The sequence below is a fragment of the Camelus ferus genome, chromosome 25, assembly GCF_009834535.1.
Source record: "Camelus ferus isolate YT-003-E chromosome 25, BCGSAC_Cfer_1.0, whole genome shotgun sequence".
Lineage (NCBI taxonomy): Eukaryota > Metazoa > Chordata > Mammalia > Artiodactyla > Camelidae > Camelus > Camelus ferus.
Window position 1 is genome coordinate 14,390,383 of NC_045720.1, and position 19,137 is coordinate 14,409,519.

The 19,137-nt window shown below is 37.9% G+C and overlaps 1 long non-coding RNA gene across 1 annotated transcript; it reads left to right on the forward strand.

The window, feature by feature from the left end:
- Positions 1-273: 273 nt before the first annotated feature.
- LOC116659769 lies at positions 274-11,084 on the forward strand. The gene is made up of 3 exons (XR_004315108.1): positions 274-710; positions 10,270-10,380; positions 10,848-11,084. It is a non-coding gene; the product is annotated as an uncharacterized LOC116659769 (long non-coding RNA).
- Positions 11,085-19,137: the final 8,053 nt, after the last annotated feature.

A 19,137-nucleotide genomic window follows, 5' to 3' on the forward strand; every position in this document is an offset into this window, starting at 1 on the left:
AGGATTTACAGACACAACTCTGCTGTTGTGTAGAGAAAAGAAAAAAGAATATGAAAACGAATATATGTATTTCCTATATAACTGAAGTGTTGTATACCAGAAATTTACACAACATTGTAAACTGATTATACTTAAAGAAAAAAAATATATATATATAAAACAAAACAAAAAGAATTAAAAAAAAGAAAACAACCGTAGATAACATACACATAAACAAGTGTGTCTGTGTTCCAATAAACATTATTTAAAATAACAGGTTATGGGTCAGATTTGCTCCATGGACCATAACTTGCTGATTTCTTATTTTGACAAATGTCCAGCAAAAAGTAGATGGTACATAACAGCCAACATTCTGCAAAACCCTGCCAAAGACTCAATCCATGCTCTTACAGCTCCTTCCTTTAACGCAAGTCAGGTTCAAACTGGCCTTCGATTGCTTGGAAACTATCTGCTTCAAATTCCTCCCACATCGTTTCTCTCCATCACCAGGGGAATCCAGGCTCTTGTTCTAATAAGGAGTTGGTGACAAAGTAGCATTAACATGGCCCGTGAGAAGCTGACTGTCTCTTGAAGTCAGATCTGTTTCCTCTCTCCTCTGTACTTCCTTGACTCACGTATATCCAGCTTCCTTCTACATACAACTCAGGCCCCAGACAGCATGTGGTTTTTGGATGGATGCTGAGTGAGCATGGGTGCCAAGACTTCAGAAGGTAAGTTCAGCTGCTGTTCCTGAGCAAGGCATGCTGCAGAACTTTCTGTTCAGAAGCAGGAAGCGTGGGGGCTCCAGGGTAATTTGGCCATGTTTCCCAAATGCAACACTCGCAGAAAGGAGAATTTCCCACGCTCTGATGTTTTTTACTTTCTGGTTCTTTCTGACTTGACCCTTCATCTTTTCTCTTCCGCTAAATGCTTACTCGTTTTGTTCTCTTCATGACATTATGAAATGCAGTGGCTTTATGATAGTGAAATGCAGTGGAATTTCAGAAAGTCTGGGACATTTGAGACCCCATCTTAATAATGTCCCAGGGATAGGGACACCAATGGGCTCAGGTGTCTCCTTTAAACACAACAATCTATTTTATGCGAAAATAGTAGGGTTTGCTATCCTTACAAGCCTGTCTCTATTGCACTTGCCAAGATGAATGAATCAAAAATTGGCAGCTCCTGGTTCAAAGTCCCCCAAAGCCAAATCTCTATAAGGAAGACAGTGGGAAATGAGAACTCTGGTTATTTATCTTTCGTGCTTTACTGAACAACCCTGGGGAAAAGTTGCTTTCGGTTTGCTTTTATTTTTGCTTTTGCTTTGCTCTTGTTTTTTAAGAGAATGGGGAGAAATATTTTCTCAGCTTCCCTTAATTGGTTCTCACACCTTCCTTTCTAGTTTGTGGGGTTTTTTATTTATAGTTTTGCATTTGGCCAATTGCATAAAATACAGTGATCCAAGATGCAAAACATCAACCTTTTTGCAGTTAGAATCACTCATTGATTTTAACTGAATGTGTGCATTTCCACAGTTGTTAAATGTTCAAAGTGCCTCCCTCGTGGAAAATAGGCAGTTTATTTTATCCAACAGGTTATATATAACTGAAGCAGTTTTCTTAAAGTCTATTAGGGGAAGCCTTAGCCCTGCATTTAAACTTTCCATTGATTTAGTCAGACTCATCTGAATTATCCAGGATAATCTCACTCACTTAAAGTCAACTGATGAAGGGCTTTAATTATGTCTGTAAAGTCGCTTCTCAGCAACACCTATATTAGCGTTTGATTAAACAACTGGAAACTTTAGCTCAACAAGGCTGACACATCCAGAAAGCTGTCACAATTGTAAACCTCAACGATTATTTTCACCATTGTCTTCTAACTCTTTTCTTTGTTTTGTTTTCCTTTCTTCTCTCTCTTCTTTTTTCTCCCTTCATTCTTCCCATGGAGTCTTTACCTGTATCCACAAATATTGCCATTTCTGCTCCTTTCTGGAGACCTGGTAGGTTTCACTTCCTGGCTCTTAGAGAGCTGCATTGGTTCCTGTGTCCAGTTCTGGCCAATGAAATATGAGGGTGGCAGTAGTGAGAAATCATCCAGCCCTACTATGATGGACACAAACTATGGCTTATGTAGGTTACAATCAGGATGGGAAGATAACCCATAAACCCATGAATTATTGACCAACAAGACAGATTAATTCATAATGTATTCCAGAATACAGAGTTCAGAAAAAGGAGGTAGGCTGGTGAGCTCAAATATAGGTGCAGCTAAGCTGGGCAACGGCATATCACACATAAAACAGGGTGAGGGGTGGGGGAAGTGCGGGCATTGTGAAACTTACCTTATGTCAGTTCCTCTTACCAATTTTCCCCAGTTTTAAGTGTGTTCATTTCTTCACATTTTCTGTGCACCTTGTTTGTTCTAGACACCATTCTAAGATCCATGCCCTCATAGAGATTATGAAATAAAAGGATAAATGTGTAATTATATGTTGTGGTAAGTATTAAGGAACAGGTTGCTGAGATGGTCAAAACTTTTCCAACCGGTTTTAGTTGAGAGTTTCATAGAAGGCCTTACGAAAGGATGATGTGAAAGCCACAACCTGAGCAAGAGATGGAGTCTGCCATAGGAGGAGTCGAAGGGAGAGGACAGACACAGGGGCCGTGAAGTGGGGACACTGAAACCTGGAAAGCCAGTGGGAATGAAACATAGAACAGCAGGGCACAGGGAGACTTAGGTTATCCCAGATTTACTTAGAATTGTGTAGGCTGCAATAGCCAAGGTAAAGACTTTAATTTTTAAATGCAAAACATACCTGTGTGACTTAATGCAAGGTGATTCTGTCTGTGAACCTCAATTTCCACATGTTTAAAATAAAAATACTTCCCCCAAATCAATGTAAGAATTAAATAATACAAGACGTGTAAAAATCTTAGCAGTCTTGGGTTATTTGAAACAAACAAACAAATGAAACCTCAGTACCTGGACGTCATTATTTTCTTCAGTAAACATGATCTTTTAAAAATAATTTTAGGGTAACTTAAATGAGCATGCTGACCTAGTCTGTGTGGAAAAATCTTAGGGCATTTTTTTTTTTTTTCTGGCTTCATGCAATTAAGTTTAGTGGTCAGGTATTATCTCAGGCTGTAACCAACTTAAGAGAGAAAAGTTTTTACAAATGCTTCAGCACTAAAACGTTACTTTTATGATTTTAATTACTTTTTTTCCAGTCACTGTGGCACTACATACAAGAAATTGAACCAACAAGCTGAGTTTTCCATGCCCTTCATTTCAACTGACATTCAGTGATTTACAGATCCAATAGGCTGCACATTATGTTTGGTAAAGCAGGTTACCTAAATTTTACGGGTGACTGAGGTTCATTGACCAAAGATGTGAGAGATATGAAAGGGTGTAGAATGAAAATTGTATTCGAAACTACTTTGGGCAACAAAGAGAAAAAAGGGTGAAAAGGAAAAGCATTATGCAAATATATGACCATTTAAAGACATTGTGGTTTGTGGGAAAATATTAGAGAATGAAAACAGACATACTTGCAAATTTTCTGTTTCTAAGAGTTCATTTGTATTGTATTTTATCACTGTATCTCCATAGAATACTGCTATTATTTTTCAATAAGACTTTGCTGCAAATCCACTGTGGAATTTGGCAGCTGACATCTAAACCCTCTCAGCCCTAGTTTCATTATAGTAAAATGAGAAATTTGGATGAAATAATCTCTAATGTCATAAAAAATTAGGTCTCTCATTTCTTTAGTTCCCAGAGAGATATGTTATGCTGCAGTTTAATTTGTGAAGTAATTTGACAGCCAATTCTCTTTGATGATACCGTATTGTTGGGGGAGTTAAGACAGAGATGACAGTCTTAAGTCATGGCTGCAAAAGCCAAAATTCTCCATGATAAAATGCAGTGATTTCTTCTTCTTGTCCTCTTGCTCATCCTTTTCCTCCTTCCTTTTCTTCTTCTTCCTCTATTTTTCCTTCATTGTCATCACTACCACTTACAAAATTCTAATAAAAAATGTTCCATTGCATAGAAAAAACTCTAGCATTAATCCAGATCCTTTAAAACATACCATCTAAAACCAATAGCAAGACACACTTCACTGTCTTTAATATTGGTTGGCAGATCTAGATCTAGCTTTACTGAGACTCAAGAAATATCTGACTGGTCCACCAAGAAATAACTTCCATCAATCCTACTTTACTCACTACTCACCAGCTCTGTTCAGACATAACTTCCTACAAAAAAAGCCTTTATCACACCCACAACACCAATCTTATTAGATGCTCCTTTAGGAGACCTTACTAGAAAAGCTGAATATCATGTATATCTTAATCACCGCTGTATCCCCCTAATAAAATTTGAAGCACAGGGTAGTTTCTCAATCAATATCTGAATGGACAGATGCTTTATAAACAGAAATGACTGCGTGCAGATACATTGAAGGTACATAACATGGAGCCCCAAATATCACTTCATTTAATAAATGAAATGAACTGAAATGAAATGTGAAAAGTTAGAAATAATAATTTTAGATTGTAGAGCCTGCTGGAATCAAGGTGGTGTCTAGTCTTTCATGCTGCTACTTACACTATGTCCTTACCTCCACTTGCTTCCCTTTTTATGTAAATATTCTTTTTAAAGAACTTAATCAGATGACCTATGCCCAGATGCCCTAATGCTTCTCAAGCACTAAATGGAACACTTACTTCATTCTATACTGAACCTCCTTGGTGTATTATTTGCCCTTGAATGATTCTCCCTAAAATATTATAGCTAGTGTATAAACTCTCCCAGGGCATTTAAGAATATATAATATTTTCTATTATAATGATTATTTCTTTTATTTGTCCTAGCTTTTGAATGAATGAGTAAATATTTCATTTTTGTACCTCTCTAGTAGCCCATTTCAAATACAAACTAAGTTTCTTAGAGAAGGTACTAGACTTCTTTATGCTCTTTAAACTTGGGGAGTTTTTACAAATTGGGGAATTGAATTGAAAGTAAGAATTTTTTTTTAATTTTAAATTTCTCTAGAATATACTTTGAATAAGAAGTTTTATTTCTGTTGTTTGCCACCAAGAGTCACTCATGGCCCAACCTTATTTGGTTCCAAAGGACAGAAACATGCATTAATCAAGTCAGTGTGGCCTAGCAGACGTCCCTACAAAATTTCCCAGTCCAATGTCCTGCAGCAATTAATATGTTCCTCACCTTAACACTTACCACGTTTACACTTTTCATTGCAGTGAAGTAGGTACATGTTTCTTCTCCCCTGTTAACTACTAATTTTGCTTTCCTTGTCAGTATTTATCGTGGTACCTGATGCACTGTAGGCACTCAGTAAGTACTTATTGAATAAATATATTACTCCTGATAAACCATAGCTCAGATTCTCTTCTATCTCTAATTTAATAAGTATAATACATGTTCTTGCAAAGAAAAGCATTTCTAAAATTTGGGAAAGGACACAGATCTAACATTTTACTCATTTTGCCAAATTTAAGGTGGTGTGCTAAAGAGGGGTATTATAATCTTACCAATACATTCTAGCCTTTTCTCAAATTACAGAGCATTGCCCTATGACACAAAGTCTCTTGTTTATATGGCTTTATTAAGGTTATCAACATTTTATGTAATATCTTCCTAAGTGTAAGCACAGTTCTGTATTAGAAAATTTCTTACTATGAATTGTAATAAAGAAAAATGGAAAAAAAAAAAAGAAAAATGGTTTCAATTTTGATGAAGTATATGTCTTTGATGGAAGACATTTTATGTCCCCCAAAATCTGTGAGTTCAAAACTCAGCAAAATTTACTTTAAATTAGTGTATATAAACACTCCAGCCCTCAGAATCCAGTGGTTATTAACCATACAACATCATTTTCAGCAAGACTTGGCTGGAGGTTACTTTGAGTCTGTAGCTTCTGCTTGAATGGAGATGAGATTATCTTCTGGCATTCCTGCAACAAAAATGTCTTCTTTAAACCCCTAATACCAGGAATTTGGGAAGATGGGAATAGACCATAATTCAGATGTTGGGACTAATAAAAGAGATCATCTTAAAATGTAAAATCTGAATCAGTTGGTGATAGGCAGTGAGTGAATGGGGTTGTCAGTTGGGTTTATAATTGATTTCTGTGTATTGATATTAGACCCATCACCATTGTGTTAATTACTCTATTTATCAGGATGATTAGGCTTTGTATATTAGGAGACATGTACACACACACACACACACACATATCTTTATATATATAAAATCCTGTTCTCTACCGTCTCTCCAAATGAGAATCCTAGATTTTGAGGCATGGGAACAGATGAGGAGCAGCCCACTCTTTTTCTTCACACATCCTATGATACATGCACTCTGTTTTACTCAGTGTGGCCTGGTTGTTTTCTAGGGTCTTCTTGTCTTTGGAGATACAGAGAGTAGTGTTCTGAACAACTGGTTCAAAACATTGTAAAACCTAAATCTGACTTAAAGATCTATGAATTTCATGAGGGGAAAAGAGTTGTTCACTTGGTTACCCTGCTTTTTATTTACAAGGGCTAAAACAATGTCTCAAAGAATTTCTTGAGTTTTCTAAAGATGAATTCACATCACAGCAACAAAAAACCACAAATAAATATTACTTGCATGTTATGTTTAAAATTACCTTCAACCAACCCATCAGAAAAAAATTTTCACAGATGGTTTCCAAAATTCTTTCTTTTTTTGTTATTATTTTTTATTTTTCTGTTCTCTTCTCAAAAGCTCTGTTGAAGTATAATTGATATACAAAGAACTGCACATACTTAATGTGAACAAGGTGATGAAGTTACACATATGTCAACATCCACTGCCGTCAACAAAAAGAGAAATAGATTAGACAAATCCAAACCTCCCAAAGTTTTCTTGTGTCTCTTGATTTGATTTGTGTTTTTTTTTTTTTTGGAGGGGGGTGCAGTAAGAATACTTAACATGAGAGCTTCCCTCTTAACAAATTTTGAGGTGCACAATACTGTATTGTTAACTGTGGACTCATATTGTACATGATCTCCAGAATATATTCCTCTTGCGTAACTGGGACTTTACACCTTTGAATAGAAACTTCCCTTTTCTCCCAACCCCCAGTCCCTGGAAAGCACAACTGCATTTTCCTCCTTACGTCCAAACCCATCACAGCGCACACTAGAACAAAACGTCCTCCCTTTTACCAGGAGCCACCTCCACTAGAAAGTAAGAGTTGTTTGACAAATCTTTTTCAATTGTACTAAGCTCCTATCCCTCACCTATAAAGTAGGGACAGTAGGACTTACCCTGTTGTGTTCAGCATAAATCAGATGTGATCATGTTTGTATAAAATACTGAGAAGAGGGGCTGGGACTCAACCACGTTGGAGATGTCTTTCCTCAAATAGATCTCAGAAAACTTTAAGTTACAGCCTCAGGTGTGTAAACACAATTTCCAGGACCTCTTATCCCCCCAGGCAAGTATGGGTAGTTATTTATAAGCCTCGCTTCACGAGGTTTCGTCTTCAGCTGCAGAGGATAGAGGGGGCTTCTGTTGTCCAGGGTCTCCTGCATGTTTACTGATGGACAGCTAGTGTTTCACAGCTTCATCATAATTTTGACTATTGGCTCCCAAAGTCTTTTGGGATCGTCTTGCCTGAAAGATGCTGTACAAATATAAGATCCAAATCCACATTCCTCTCCTCTGCCTGTGAAAGCCCGCGGAGTCGGTGGCGGCATCGGGTTACCTGCCCTCCAGTGAAGGTAACTAGCAATCCGGATGTGCTCAGATTCATGCAGAGTGTGTACTTCCTCGTGGCTAATTCATGCTCACTGTAGCTGAAAGGATCCCCGCTCTGGACAGCTTCCTTTGCGCCGAGGCCCTCGGGCTGAGGAGCCAGCCTGACATTTTGTTTTCTTTGTCTACACCAAATGAAAGCTTGCTAACTTAGATCAGACTGTGACCACTCTATTTCTGAAAGAATCTATTCATTATTCCCTGAGCCAGTGTTAATGTGGGAATTTCCCAGGAGGTAGAGCAAAAAGAAGCACTGATTCTTTTCTTTTCCTACACAGCCTTGGATCTGGCCCTTACTAGGATGTGACTGTGGTGAAGTCACTGAACTTTTGAGGGCCCTGATTTCCTCCTCGTCATTTTAAAGTTAGAGCAAAATCGCTCATCAAACCAATGTGGCAGAGTTGGAACATGCTTTGTAATGTACCAAAGTATAGGAATATAAAGTGTAGTTTTGCCAACCAGAATTTCTAAAACAACAAAACCAGTATGTTTCTATAGATTAAGCCAGCAGATTTGAGAAAAACAGGGTTCTTGAGAAAAAAATAAGCTCTAGACTCTGAATTTTTTTTAAAAAATTGTCAATCTTAGAAGATGTTCTTCTGGTTACAGTGGGTACACAATATGAATCACATTCATTACTTGATTCCTATTTTAATTCTCTTCCCTCCCAAACCCATTCTCATTCTTTTCTTTTATTTAGAATTGAAGGAATTAGATGCTATTTTTGCTTATCAATGAGTTTAACAAGTGAGAATGTCCAGTGTTGTCCACAAAATACATACTCTGAAACACAACTGTTAGGGGTGAAAAGTGATGCAATCCACTGGCAAGCAAATTCGTCCATACACATTAATATTCCTGTGAAGTTCATCATCTTTTATGTAGTAATTCCACTTCAAGAGCATCATTCAAAGACCAAAACTGAAGATAGCTTAAAAGATTCAGCTAGTAAGAAAATGATCACAGTGTTGTCTGGAATAGAGCAAGAGAGACAGAGGAACTATCGACATGTTGAGAATTTCAAGATCGGTTTAAGTTACACAGTGGTATACAAAACAATGATAATGATTACGACAAATATTTATGAAGGAGGAAAGCAAGTGAACCAGGAGCTTTTCGGTGGCCAAGGAGAAGCCTAGGAATTATGAAAAAGTGATTTCAGTTAAAATGAGAAAGCTTTGTGAATTCACCATGAATTGTGTGTGTGTGTGGAGACGGGGGATGGTGAAAATGTTGCCTTGTGTCAGAGCCATTACTTTGCAGGACAAACAGGGTTGGATTATGTTAAGTGGACGGAATGAATTTCTTCATCATGTTAACTAGATAGGTACAGGGCAATGAATCCTTAATGATTATAAGGTATATGAATTCAGAAACCTCAAGAAAATGTGAAACACTTCCCAGATTGGGAATTTCCAACTGACTGTCCCCACGTGGACACTGGGTGACATGGGACATAACTTTACCTCATTCCTGCCAGCAAATCAGCAGAAAATGAGCAGAAGAAGTTGTTTACGTTCAGAGAATTCCAGTAGGTCTTGAGATTGAAAATCTGAAAAATGGATAGTAAGGAGGAAACGGGAGAATTATTTTTCTGGAAGAAAATGTGGCATATTCCAGAGGGGGGTGTATTGTAGAAAGATAACAAATGGGAGACAATACTAGAAGGCTGTGGGTCGTGATGAGTAAGGGGCAAGAGTTAGGAATCAACAAAGCACCCACCTGACCCTCCTCTAAGATTGAGACAACGAGCCTTTTTACTTTGTGGGTATAAGGTAATAAGATAATTGGGCCCGAGGCTTAATTTCTTCCCCTATCCTTCTGGCGCTCTTATTTGAACCCTCAATAAAAGATCATTAGACCATCATCAGAATTCTGTGTATATTTGGTCCAGAGACAGAAAGGAAAACAGTATTCAAAATGGATTAGATGTTAATCAGAAACTCCTCCATAATTCCATGATGGACATCAGAAACACTTTCATTGTCAACCAAAATATTTATACCTGGTATTTCTAATTGATAATATAGGTGATTTTATTATCACCGGTTCTCATTTCCTCTTCTTCTTCTGGATTTTTGTTGTTGTTGTTGTTTGGTTTTTTTGCTTAAATTTTCTCTACTGATCATGTGTAATCTTATAATAAGAAAAAAATGTTGTACATTGATGATCGATTTTGCTTGACGGTGATTTTCCCAGTCAAGGCTGTGAGATGGAAAGACAGCATGGAAGGGAAATCACTGTCCTGGGTGACAGGCAAGAGTAAGGCAGGAATACGGATTGCACCCTGGGGCCCTGCAGTGATACTGGTGGTGACAGTTTGTTTAAAACGGTTGTATCAATGAGATACGTGAGTGAACTAGGACTTGAGGATGGAACCCATATTCCTCAAGTTTAAAAAGTCTGCTTTTTACAAGATCTGCAATTGATCTCAAAACACTGACCTCAATCTTTAATGCCCCTCTCTCATAGGCTGTATTTGGTCTCTCATACACCATCTGACAATGACTCCTTGGGACCTTGCGTGTTGGATATCCCGCCAGCTACAAGCAGTGTGCTATGAGCCAGGACTCTTCCTCCAGAGTGAGTTTTATAGCAGAAGGCTGTAGAGCCTGAGAAGTATTACCCGTTGCTCCCATGAACAGATCTGTGTTGTCTAAACCTCATTACCCACTTGGAGCCACAAGAATGCCCTGATAGAAAGTCTAGCAAACTGTCTGATTCCCTCCCAGGGAAGGGTTCCCACTGTGTTTAACTCAAGCACCTGGCTCCTGTTTGGCTCAATGCTGCCTTTTTATTCCTTTGTGGGACCAACAGGTGTTGTGTGTGGTGGAAAAGGAGGGTGGAATTTACTTGGAAGTATTTGGTTTCAGACCCATTCACAACCCTTTGTTTTAGCCCAACATAAGAAACCCGGCCTGGTGAAGATGTTAATGTTTAGGTGGTCTCCGCTTTTTCCTCTGGATTTGTGGAGTTGTGAGAGGTGGGAGCGAGCTGGGCTGCTTGTGCGAGGAAAAGAGAAAACTTGAGTTGACGTTCCTATTTCTTAGGAAGGTGTTAAGAAGAATGTGGCTCTACATCCCACGTGAAGTGAAAATCAGCCATCCTGCTGGACCACCCGTATCTAAGGTAACATAGTACAGACCAATTTCTAATTTTTTTGGGGGGGGATGGATGCTTTAAAATTCTATTGTTCAGGGATTTGTTTGGGATTTGATTTTCAAAATGATTTTCAAGTTCACCATATGTGTCTACCTTTCTGAGCCTCTTACCTGAATAAGTGACACGCGAATATATGAAAAAACACTTCTAACAGGATTGTTCTAAGGAATAAGTGAAAGAATCTCTGTTAGCTTGTGACTGTGGCTTCATCTGAGTTCTCTTATTTGTGCTCCTGACCCCCGTATGAGCCTGAAGCTTGCTTTTTAGAAAGGACCGTGATTCTTAATGTTGTTTTAATCAAAAACAAGTAACATGTAGCATGTGTGACCCCTTCCAGGCTTTATCTTGTTCACTGTTTCTTTCTTCCTGTTTGATTAGAAGCTGTTTGAGAACAGGGATCATTTTCTGTTTTAGTCTCGGTACGTAGTAAAACCCAGAGTAAATATATGCTTAATAAGTGGACAAAATGCATTTGGATGCAATGTGATAAATACAATATATGTTAAGTAGAAAGTACTCCAAAAAACCCAAGGGAGGAATAATTAACTAGGTGTCACAGAGTGAGAGCTTGCTCATGTATCATTTTGGGTCTGTTTTAACTCTTGTGATGACAAAGAAGTTGCCCTCCTTTCCCAAGGACTCATAGGAAGAAATGTGGCAAATGGAGGAACTGATGAAGCGTTCAGGGTAGATAGGGCCCTATTTTCAGTGTCCAGGAAGCAGCATGAGCTCGCCTTCCGATTGGAAAAAAACACCTCAGGAACAAGAGAGGTGCTGTGGTTCCAGATAAGCATGGAACAAAGTGTATGAATGGAACTAAAGAGTAACGTGGAAAATAAAAAGCAAATGGAAAAGTAGAAAGGAAGAGAGTAGTAAATGGTGTATTTTTTATATTATATTATTATAATGAAAATTTTGAATTATGCACCTACACACATACACACACACACACACCCACACACCCCCCCTAGCAAGGTCAAAAAGAAGAAAATGTTCTTGAACTTTTCACTCTATGGTCTATGAAATGCAAATTTCTTAGTGAAGAGATGTTCGGGAATCCTACTCTGGGAAATTGTGGCTAGAGGAGGTTTTTACTTCAAAGTTTATAATGTAGCATTGTTGACTAGAATCACCACAAAAAAGAAATGGTGATTATATTTGTGGTGTGACAGAGGTGTTAGCTAATATGACAGTGGGCATTAGATATCATATATTATACATTATATTATAATATGTGAACATTTCGAAGCAGCACATTGTACATCTTAAACCTTTGCAATGTTATAAAATATACCCGAATAGATTTCCTTTTTTTAAAGAAAGAGGATTCTACATGATACTTTGAAGGAAAGTTCCCATTATACTATTGACTGGCTCTGAAAGCTTAGATGAGGCAGTTAGACTAAACCCCAGCCCGTGAGAAAAACAGAAATGAGGTAGCAGATATCAGTGTTATATTCTGTAAAACACTATAAAAAATAAAACTCTTACTGCTTTCCAAACTGAGTGCCATACAAAGAAAGCATATAGGACAGATGTAAGTGGGCAGAACACTATTTTTTAATACTGCACTTACGAGAAGGTGACTCAGAAAAATAAATTCAATGATGCCAAATATTAGGGGATAGAGCCAGAACTAAAGTACAGAGGACGAATGTATCCAGCAGAATTGGTTGCTTTGGAAACCATGAACAAAAGAAAACATACAGTATATGATACGGGTCAATTCTGTTTTAAGCAAATTGTATTATAAGCAGGGACTGTACAAATGGCTGCGTGTTCTTTGTTGTTGTCTTCAGATTTGATTGCAGTAAATTTGGCCAACAAGCCTTATCCTATTGTAGTGATTTTTGCTGAAATAACCAAACTCCTGAAACAATAGAAACTCTTTTTTTTTTAATAATGTACTTAATTTTAGGAGGGAAAAAATGTGTATGTGTGCTACAAAATAGGCTGTCAAGGAATTATTTAATCACAATAAAATTTGCCTCGCAAATCCAGATGACAGCCTTCTTCTGAAGCAAAAGTCTTGCACAATGAGGTTTCTGATCAGAAAATCGGGGTATGGCCTCTGGGTATGGCTAACTTTTGTTTCTTCAGAGCATGGTGGTCTCAGGGTAGTCAGACTTCTTACATAAAAATAGCTTCCCCAGAACAAGGGTTCCAGGAGATTAATGTGTAAATTGCAAGGTATCATAGAACATCATTTCAGAAATTGTACTACAATCTATTTGTCAAAAGAGAATCAAGGGGCCAGTCCAGACGGAAAAGAAAGAGACTGCACTAGGGTATAAATACAGTAGGGGTGGTTTACTGGTGATCATGTTCAGAAGCCACCCACTGCAGTGTCCACGGCACTTTATTAAACTGCTTTTTACAGATTACAGAAACGCTTCTCTTTTCCTTTTCATTTATAATACCGTTTTCAATTCAGAAATGTTTCAAAAGTCTGTTGCTATAATACCTCATGTTGAAGATGTTTAACTGCTCTCAATTTCCTTTTGATTTTGCACTCTTGTTCATTAATTAATTTATGAATACAACAAACCGTTTATGAGTATCTTATTTTGATTTGGGGTTATGAAGATGAATATGCAAATATCTCTGCTCCCATGGTGTGCCCAGCAGAATGAAAAGATCAACATGTTAATAAATCATTAGACTTATTGTTCTATTGACAGTATTGTCAGCTGTATGTCAGAAGTGATTTGAATGAAGGGGTGAGATTTTTAGGTGGTTGAACGTAAAATGTGAAAGTTATATCTCAGGAGCTTGGATTTTGGAAAAGTGTAAATTGAGGGTCAGCAGAATGTTGAAGGGCTATCACTGTGATCTTGCCCTGTTAATCCTGAAATTCTCTGTTGAGTTGCTGTACTAGTGAAAAGGCAAGAATAATTCCTGATGGACAGTGGTGAATGGGGTTCTGTTTGTGTGTCTTATGACTTGAAACTCAACCAAGACAGAAAGCGCTGGTGGCAAAACACTAAAGTGAAAGTAGCATGAAGACACGTGGAATTCATGGGAAGCCCCTTCAGATGCGTCAGCACCTGAAACTAAAACGTGGGCCGTTTTCACCAGATGTGAAGACATCTGCAAGCATTAGGAGTGCTCTCTGCCAATCACTGCAGTACAATATGGTGGAGGATATTTAGAGTTTGAGGGCACAAAGGAGAGAGTGCCTGAGACAATTTTGTCACCTTACCTCAGGGACACATCTTCTATGTCCATCTTATGCATATTAACCATCCACAAAATAGTTCTAGTTTATATTTGTTTCTCAATAAAATCTGCTTTGTCTTGTCATAAAACCAGATAAACTAGGTTACTCCCAAGTATGTCAATCCATCTGCTCCTGGGGCAATGAGTAACAAGTTTATCCAAGACCCTTTCCTGTTCTTGTGTTTTCGGTCTGTACAAGGACACTCTGTTTTAGTTTGGTTTTCTTTGGTTTTCCTTCTTTGTCCCTAATCTTTAGTCCCATTTTCCTCATATAACTACTCAAATTATAAACATAATATATTATAACATATATGTGTGTGTGTATATACATATGTAGTAATTTCAGTACTTTATATCTGTATAGCTTTTGATATGCATAAATAGTATTGTGATATATATTGTTCACTTATTTTTCACTATACTTTTTAGATTTATTCCTGTATGTACGTATGATATCTCCAACCACTGCACATTTGCCAGTTAGTACAATCCCAGTCTACCTCCAGGTCCTCACAATTGAACTAATGCTATGGTGACCATGTTTGTTCATTTCCTGTCAAAGATTTGTATCTCTGATTTAGGAGTTTGATACTGGACTTGAGGGCTTATGAATATTGATTTACACTAAATTTTGTGAGATTATCAATTTTATTGCTAAAATTTATGTTGCTACCAGCAGTGCCGGGGATTACTTGTCTTCCCAAATCCCTTGCCAATACGTGGTGGCAGCCAGCATCTTAATTTTTGCCCTTTGGATGTTAGGAAATGATACTTTACTGGTATATCCCCTCCTTCCCAGCACAGAAGCTGGAATTCAGTGGATACTCATAAATGTGTATGGTACCATGTGAACAATTTAACGATACATGTGATTGAAACGTAAAACACTTCAATCTGAAATAAATTACTTCTGTGGATTTTTTTAATATGAATTTAGTAAGCTTAAAGGATTTCAGTACTCTGGAAAGTTACATCTTTTTGAGCCAACTCTTTGGAGCTCTCTGGCAGACATACTGAGTTTAGCAGAGGTCAGTTGCTATTTGGATCCAATATTTTATATGCTGTTGACTTTAACAGCTTAACATTTCTGCTAGGATTTTTTTCCCCAAACACATGAAATAGCTAAGATTTTGTCTAATACTTACAGCAGTGTAAATTTTGTATTTGTAGCAGACACACTGTTTTGGTTGTCTCCCAAACCCATGCCCCACTTTTCTGAGAACTGACTCTTCCTTTACTCACAGAAGCACAGCCATCCAGGAGGGTTGTTGTCTACAATCAATGATGTTGTCCCTCTGGCCCTTGTTAATTGTACTAGGTATGGACATGTAATCTAAGTGGAGTATCTCAGTGATGGCCAAAGGTCTATAGTCAGACTTCATGCTTTGTACGTTAAAGTGTATTCCTTAGCCATAGGGAAGCTCCAGAATTCCCCCTGCTATCAATAGCTGATGCAGACTAACAGAAGGGAAAGTGTTGAAGTTTATCTTGGCAGCATGTGGGTTTCATGGGGAACGTTTTCAATCTTGTTCTAGTTAGGAGAGAGAAACCATTTCTGAGCACGTGCAGGGCCATCGATACGCAGCACTTTCTGCTGCATACAGCTTCCCAGAGGACAAACTTAGCATACCTGTGTCCTTAACAACTGCCTCCTATCCATGCTAAATATTAAAAAGTCTTACCTATGACATTGTTAAGAGTGTATGCTGATCAACGGGTAATTTAGGCAGTAGTCCGAGGATCGTGCACAAAGAGAGCCATTAATGGTTGTGGGTAACTTGGGAAGGCTGGGTCAAAAAAATTTTAGCTCGGAGTGTCCTCCAGATGAATTAAATTAATTAGATTCTGCCTTAGGAATATAGAATGTACACATACGTTTTAATTAGTCTCCATAAACAGTATGGCTTTGGTGGAAGACATACAAATTAAGGAGCTACAGGATGTCCTAGTTCATTGGAGGATATGAAAAAGAGAAAACTAGGTTTACAGAAAAGAAACCCAGAATTAGTATATAGACATAAATGCACGGGCAGTGGCAGATGTCTTGGCCAGTTGTCAGAGGGCCTAGGAGAAAAAGTGGAAGGATCAGGAAAAAGGAGGCCTGGAGTAGAGGCATTGGATGTTACCCGTGGAAGTAGTCACGTGTGTGACTTGTATCACAAGTTAATGCCACCAGTGAGCAAGTACAATTGTACAGAGACAACCATGTAGATACACTGATGGAACCTACTGATGACTAAAGCTGCCATCCTCTGTCATCGGCCACCCTTGTGCTGGTGCAACAGGCATATGAAAGGAGGAGCTATTTGGACATAGGTAGAGGTTATGCATGTGGCCCTCAAACATGAGCTCCCATTCACAAAAGGTTGATCTAGCTATTGTCCCTGACAAGTACCCAACCTGTCAGCAGCAGAAACCAATGCAGAGCCTCCAAGAGTGCATCATTCCTTCAAGAGACCAACCCCCAATTTGAGGGCAAGTTAACTACATTGGGTTTCTTCCACTACGGAAGGAGCAATGACTCACTCCATTGACTGGAATAGGTACAAGATTGTCTTTACCTCCCTTAGTTTATTTTGCTATCCTCAGTGCCTCAGCAGACGTTATTTCAGGGCCTGCAGAGTATTTGAACCACCAGTGTCAGATCCCACATACTTTTGTAATAAACCGTGGAATCCATTTTACAACAAAAAGGAGAGATAATGAGCACCTGACAATGGGATCATTGCCCAGCTTCTCCCTCCACCCAGTTATGCTCCCTTCATTTTCCTAGATTCAGTCCTGTGAACACTCCCTAATAAACTTCCTGCACATTAATCTCCATCTCAGGGTCCACTTCCCCAGGAACCAGATCTGCAGTGGTAGTCATTACTGAGTTATATTTAAGTGCTTTTAAAAAACATGTTAAAAATCTCCAGCCTGCTAGAGATTCCTTGCTTTGAGATAACACTATCAAAATATCTACTATTTCAAAAAAAAAACCTATGTAGATAAGTTATGGGACTTTCCTCTATAAAATTATCTCAAAGAATTTTCTTAACATTTTGTTATCTTTTGAAATCAACTGTTGATATCTATATAAAATATCAAAGGAAGAGTGGAAAAAGATGAAAAATTTATTGAAATGTGTGCTAATCATACTCTTGGTGGTGTATCATATACAATTTCAGTAACAGTCGCATGAGGTAGATATTAAGCTCATATATTTCTTTTTCCATTATGTGAGTATCTTAGAGATGAAAGCCAAGAAAATGCTTGAGCTTTAAGCCTGTAACTTACATGGGCTCTTTCTAAGATTCTTGTAGATAGCACTTTGTGCTTGGTTGTATCTGTAAATTTTTCAAAGTAAGGTTTTTAAAATTAGTTTTCTAAAAGAAAGACTCAAAATTTATGTAAGTTTCAGGCCTTACAAAACCTGGATCTGCCTCTGGTGCTATTCATTGCTTTGGGGTTTTTTCATTTTGGCCCTATGTTCAGTGCAAATTGGGCATTGGCTCTCAGTGAGAGCCAGCATTAATTTTACTCCATTGATTTTTCCTGTAATTTGATCAAAGTTTTGGGTGAAAGCTTAGTTTCTTTCATTGGGTTTGGATGGCTATTCCCCCAGGACTTCCATTATTTTTCAGGACAGAAATGCCAGTCTTCCTCGTTATCAAGATTTCTAGGTTTTCAGCCATGCTGTAGCAAGTTGATATGAATGTGAAGAAAATTGGCCCACACAACAAAGAAGTGTTTCCAGTAACTTTCCTCTGACCTTAGGAGTGTGAGAGCAAGACTTTAAAGTGATTCTCTGAGCACTCATCTTACCCTATCTAAGAAGCCATAGTTTTCAGCCAAATCTCTCTTCCAACCCTGTTTTCTCTTGGAAGATTTATTTTCTGAGCCAACAGTTCCCCCTGTCATTTATCAATGGGACATGTAGTCATTTTCGCTTAAAGGTGAAGCATTGACTGTAACAGTAATGATGAAAGCTGATTTGAAATCTCTAAATAAAATAAATGAATTTTTTATATGTTACCAAAATTAATAATAATTCACATCAGATTCTTTTAAAGCAGCTATATACATTGGGACCAGCTTCCTGTTCTTGAGCAAGATATGATGATGAATATAATGAAGAATATTACTGAATTTGTAAAATATTAGTTTCAGTTACAATTAGCATTGGCCTTTGATTTTCCAGGTTTTGAACACATGATACAAAATAGCTGGCTTGACAGAATTTCTCATTGTTTTATACACGTTCATTTTTAAAACATATCAATAAGACTTAAATAACTAGTTTAAATACTTTTGTTTTTTTCTTTCTTTTCCGGGGGACGTTTGGGGGAATGTTATCTCTGAGTCCTTAATCATGGATCCTGTTCATTTCCAGACCCTCTCCAGTTTTCATCAAAATCTATGATCATCTCATGCTAGGGTTGGGCTCAACCTCACCATTTGTACCTGCAGCTTACACTTTTAAAGGTCATCTTCAACAAGATGGATCATAGCTTCCTGACCTGGCATCCACTGTCCCTTGGTCCAAGAACAGACATCAAGGTCTCAGTAAAACCCCCTCAAATTGAATGCAAAACCACATATATCTGTGCATTTTTCTTAAGTGTTTATGAAACAGTTAATAATCTTCTATAAAAATATTTTGTGTTAATTGAATACTTCAGCAACATGGAGATGACCCACTAACTCTTTTGACACCATAATGCTTTGGTGTTGGTTCCTAAATTTAGACGTAGTTTATTGATTCAGAGAAAAACTATTTTCTCTTAAGCATATTTTTGTTGAAATTCAAAAATTTATTGTAATGGTTGGCCTCAGAGGTTGTGCCCCCGTGAGGTGGGTAGAGACGTGTTCTCTCACGGGGGAATACATTTCTCACCATGAATTTATCCCTTTAATCCACTCTAAATCAGGGAGTCTTAGCTTTCTGTTTTCAGACTTTAGAAAGCATAGAGTGTG